General features: G+C 42.6%; 1 long non-coding RNA gene across 1 annotated transcript; it reads left to right on the top strand.

Annotated features, from left to right (window-relative positions):
* The first annotated feature begins 2,134 nt into the window (after positions 1-2,134).
* Positions 2,135-5,331, top strand: LOC137039419 (uncharacterized). The gene is made up of 2 exons (XR_010897645.1): positions 2,135-2,238; positions 5,162-5,331. It is a non-coding gene; the product is annotated as an uncharacterized lncRNA (long non-coding RNA).
* Positions 5,332-5,760: the final 429 nt, after the last annotated feature.

Below are 5,760 nucleotides of genomic sequence, written 5' to 3'. Positions count from 1 at the left end.
TTGGTCATAGTTTGTCTTGAAAAACGGAGATATTTGACTGTCGTCGTCGTAGAAGTCACACTGCAGGATTCTGTGCCAAATCTTCTGACACTGCCAGAATTTCGTCTGAGGTAAAGTTTGATCGCCGCGCTCATTAATCGGCTGCCGGTGAACATGTCAAACTAACGACCAAAGACGTCAGATTTTAGCCTAGGATCAGAGAAATCTTTTAGGATTTGCTTAATTTGTCCCAGACGGCCAAATTGTGGCCAAAATCGCACAGTGTGCACCCGGCCTAACAGCCTATTAAGTATTGTCAATTGACTTTAGCTCTATTTTCTAATTTTCTGGTTAATAGTACATGAACGTCCCTTCTGTTTCTGTAGGGGTTTGCAGTTATTTAAATGTACAAAATTACAGATATATGAAACTGATTTAGCATTGCCGTTTTAATAAAATGCCGTGCTTTGAACTTGACTGGTTTGGTGTTGAATTGACTTGTAAAACCAAAAGTAGCTACAATTTTCAAACTTAAAACTTCTATGTAGGCTATCATGTTAAATTTGTGACTCAGAGTGTAACATTTGTGAGCATTGATAGCATTGTGGGTCGCCATGTTGTGCTTCGGGAGACTCAAGTTCGAGTCCTGCTTCATGGACATTTCCCAATCCCGCCCCCCTCTCTCTCCCACCTTACTTCCTGTCTAGCTACTTTCCTATCCTTATAAAAGGCAACATACAAAATCTTTAGACTGTAACATACTTGTTAACAGTTGAATTTTAAACCAATTTGTCAGAAGTTAAATATGGTCGGAAAAATCTGTTGGGAAGTCTGGAAAAGTATGGAATTTTGAAAGTAAAATTGTGTAGGAACCCTGACACAGAATTGCTTCAAAATATCAGTCTAGGCGAGTATTCACTCACTCCATCTGTTATGTCTTAGTTAAACGTTTGATTAACTGTTGGGCAAAACCATCTGATGTGAAACCTTTTATTTAATATCTGTGTGGGACGGGAGGCATTTATAGTTTTAATTTATAGTCACTTTCATTACACAAGTGTGTATCTGGGAAAACGTTTTTATTTTCTCCTCTATAGATTTTTGACTTGATTTGTGCTAAATTTGGAGTTTGTTGTTAAAGGAATACTTCAGTGCTGGGACCATTTGAATATACTCCAGGGTTTCTACTGATACAAAGCCATATGCTAATCGCTGAAGTAACCCTTTAAATTTGGTCGCTACACTTTTGAAGGGTTTTTAATAGAGACTGAAATTTACACAATTTCAAACCGTGCTCATTGTGCCTCATTTTGCTAACACGGGTCACATGTATGTTTAAATGCTGAGACATTCATCATTCAGTGATATGCTGTTATACAAACACACCACAGAGAAACCAAAGCCAGGAGTGTGTCCAAAAATCAAACCTGGAGTACACGGAGTGTGTGCGGAGAGATGTTCCTCTGACAGCGACTGTCCGAACGATGAGAAATGCTGCAGCAACGGATGTGGACATACCTGTAGAGCTCCATATGAAGGTATGTAATACTGATGCATGGGTCAGGTGACAATATCTGTCTTGGCGAGTATTCGCATAAATATTGTCTTAAATTACATTTTGATGGGTTTTTAATTGACTGAAAACGACAATTTTGAAACTGCTCAATGTAACTCCTTTTGCTAACATGGGACTCGCATGTATGTTTAAATGTGGAGTCATTCATCATTCAGTGATTATGCTGTTATACAAACACACCACAGAGAAACCAAAGCCAGGAGTGTGTCCAAAAATTAAACCTGGAGTAGTTGGAGTGTGTGCGGAGTTGTGTTCCTGTGACAGCGACTGTTCAAAAGCGGAGAAATGCTGCAGCAACGGATGTGGACATCAGTGTACAGCTCCATATGAAGGTATGTAATACTGGCACATGGGTCAGGTGAAAACACCAATACTGTCTTAAATTATGTTTTGAATGGTTTTTAATAGAGACTAAAAATACCCCAATTTTGGACCTCTGCTCATTGTGCCTCATTTTGCCAGCACGGGTCACGTATGTTTTAAATGCTGAGTCATTCATCATTCAGTGATATGCTGTTATACAAACACACCACAGAGAAACCAAAGCCAGGAGTGTGTCCAAAAATCAAACCTGGAGTAGACGGAGTGTGTGCAGAGAGATGTTCCTCTGACAGCGACTGTCCGAACGATGAGAAATGCTGTGGCAACGGATGTGTACGTAAATGTAGAGCTCCAAAATAAAGGTGTGTTCTATTCTCACGCACTTTCTCTTCAGTATTTTCTTTCTCAAAGTTCTTGAATTTGGCCCATGGCACCATTTCAAGCTTGTGGCTTAACAAAATGGACTAATAGAGGGTATACACGTGATGTGTCGTCCAGCACTGAGTGGCAAAAAGATAGAACGGCCGCATTGGTTTACAGCATAAATGTGAGGGAGATACTGGAGAGTGGACTGCAGCTGGAGTCAGTGCTTTAAGAACCACTACCCACAGACATGTTCAAGACATGGGTGTCAGCTGTCGCATTCCTTGTCAAGCCACTCTTGAACAACAAACGGCATCAGAAGCATCTCACCTTGGCTAAAGACAAAAAGTACTAGGCTAATGCTGAATGGTCTAAAGTTCCCTCATGAAAGAACTTTGCATTTGCTTTCTAAATCAGGGTCCTGGTGTCTGGAGGAAGAGAGGAGAGGCACACAATCCATGTTGCTTGAAGTCTAGTGTAAAGTTTCCACAGTCAGTGATGGTTTGGTTTGCCATGTCATCCGCTGATGTTGGTCTGCCGTTTTGTGACCTTGGACCTCACAGCTGTATACCAGGAAGCCTTGCGCTGCTTTCACACCAAATGCGACTTGAGCGTCAAAATCGCGTCTAGTCTGAAGCGTCAACATCTTGAATCCATTCGCGTGTCTGCAGTAAATTGGACGGGCGTAGAAATCGAGCATTTGAAGCGAAATAGCCGCGCGTTAAAGGCACTCCAGGTGAAATATGTCCTAAAACTCCACTCTGGCTCTTTATTTTCAAAAAATGTATATGTTGCGCATTAACAGCCACGCATGTGGTTCAGCCAATGCACTACCTAGATTCTTCACTGCATGTATATTTAAATATAATAGTTATGAAACTTCACTTTGCTCTCAGTCAAAATGATTTGGTAGGGAACAATAGATTAACTGAACCAAAGATCGCCCATTAGATGTACACAAGACAAATTATTTGTCATGTTTAACCTCTACAGAGACGGCGGCAAACTCCAGAAAGACTGGCCGAGGAAAGGCTGCTCTCACCCAAGGGGGTAATCTAGCGCTCGGAAAGCGTTCCACCCCTAGGAGCTGCCATTGCTAACCAAGCCATCACCTGCTGTTAGCATCCCATTGACTCCCATTCTTTTGAGTCACTTTGACAGTGAATAACTTTACATCTGAGACGTTTAAAGACTCCATTTGTCCGTTGTTTATTTCTAAAGAAACACGACAATGCATAAAAGGCTCCATTACCTTGTATCTTACACTATCGCCCCGCAGAAGCTGTTTTTGTAAAAATAGGCTAACGATTGCGTCATAACCAACGCGACTCTGTCGCACAGTTGAGAAATTACCGTATAGACCTGAGGAGACGCTCGCAGGCAATCTTTTACTGTCTATGAGACAGTCGGGGGGACGTGGAGACATGAAGTCTGATAAAGTCAAGGGAGAAGAATGGGGAGAAGCCCATAGTGAGCCAAAAGCAACGGGAGAAAATATTTAAACAACGTGATTTAGCTTTCACTTTCCACAACTACTAGAAGACCTACAGCTGTCAGACAGGAGGCTCACGTCACATCTACGTCGTCAAGCTCAGTCTGAGCCTGCGCAGTTCGCTCAGCCATCAGGAAGTGAGTGCCCCTAGGTTGACTTCATTATTTAACCGTTGACGTCAATGGGAACGCTCGGTCCATTTCTTTTACTGTCTATGCTCTCACCGGGGTTAACAAGCGCCCGCTGATCGCAGGATCTCTCAACTCCAAAAATGCAAGAGTATTCTTTTTAAATAGGCACTGTCTTTATAAGTAAACCGCATTAAAACTACATTCAGTGACAAAATAACAGTATTTTTAAATATGCAGGGTTTCTTCAAGGCACTTTACCACATGACAGCAGCAAGTAGGCTCCTCATTGGTTAATGCGGCGCGACTTGACGGCAACGTTCAAATTTTTCAACTCGGGCGACGACTTGAATTCGCTCCAAACGTGTGAATGCCCAAAGCGACTCTCGCGCAAGACCAGGGGTCCCCAGACTCGATCCTGGAGGGCCACTGTCCTGCAGAGTTTAGCGCCGTCCCCAATGCAAGAGCGACCCCTGCGCAAGACTCAATTCGCGGTATTTTCTCAAACTGGATGCGCAAATAAGGCGGACTCTCGTCCATCGTGCTGCTCGCTGCGTCTATTGCTATTCTAGACGTGCGTCAGCTCACCTTAACCCCGTAGAAAATCTATGGAGTATTGTGAAGATGTGATTATGCCAGACCCAACAATGCAGAAGAGCTGAAGGCCACTATCAGAGCTACCTGGGCTATCATCACACGAGCAGAGCCACAGACTGATCGACTCAATGCCACGCCACATTGCTGCAGTAATTCAGGCAAAAGGAGCCCCAACTAAGTATTGAGTGCTGTACATGCTCATACTTAACTTTTTGAGTGGAATTAGTGAAATAAATACATTTTGATGTTGATGATCTAATTATATGACCAGCACCTGAATATTCAGAATTTTAGCAAAACGAGTGTTTCATATTCTTTTAGCGGCCACACGCTTCAACAGCGACCCATATCTGCATGCGGGATTCACTCTGGAAACCGCTGACTGACAGTGATTTAAATATTTCTAATCAGGAAATCGAAACATGATTCCTGGCTGCATGTCAGAAGTCTTAAAGAACACCATCGAGCCCAAGCTTTAGTTTAAACTGATAACAGTTTGTTTTACTCGTGTTTTCCTCTGTTAAATCCACTCCTGCGGCCGCTCTTCTGCCACTCAGTCCGGCTGAGGGGGTTTGGGCCCTTCAGATGCATACCCTCTATAATACTGGAATACAGTTCACTCTATAATCTAAATGTTGTGCTCTGTATCAGAGATTGAATGCTGCTATATGGACTGACTAAAGCTGTGTGTCTGTATCTCTGCAGTGAAGCCTGGTGGTGACTGTCTCAATCCGATCGTGTGCTGAGAACCGTTGCCATGATGGCCGCTGTTGCCCTGAACAGAGCATGCAGTTAACAGTGCTTTAACATCAGAAAGAGTCCTCGGCAGATTGATTGAGCGCTTATTTCACCAAATAAATCACATCTTTCTATCATGTTCTGTGTTTTATACAATGTTTGGATTTAATTTGGCAAATTCTTAAGAGCCAATGATTGGATCATTACAGCAGTGAGTTTTATAAACCTCTTCCTGCTGGAGGAGACTTTAGTTCTGGACTCTCACACTGTTAGTACAAGATCAGGGGCCTGTAAAATGTTGGTAGTTTAACAAACTCGGGGTTACAGGATTGTTTTGAGTTGAGACAACCAATCTCTTCAGGCTTTGTTCTCATGATGTTGATCAGAGGCCTGTTGCATGAAGCTAGCTGAACAAACTGAGTTTAAGAGTTGATGTCCAGATAAATCCAACCTGGTTTAGACTGTTTCTCAAAGCTCGGCATAAGCTTTCTCTGAATATTAATTCATTTTTTTAGTGTGGTGAGCGTTCTGGCACAATATGGCTGCCATCATATCATCCAGGTGGA

The sequence above is a fragment of the Pseudorasbora parva genome, chromosome 14, assembly GCF_024679245.1.
Source record: "Pseudorasbora parva isolate DD20220531a chromosome 14, ASM2467924v1, whole genome shotgun sequence".
NCBI classification, from domain to species: domain Eukaryota; kingdom Metazoa; phylum Chordata; class Actinopteri; order Cypriniformes; family Gobionidae; genus Pseudorasbora; species Pseudorasbora parva.
Note: the sequence above shows the minus strand (reverse complement) of the source record. Positions and strands in the feature narration are given on the sequence as shown.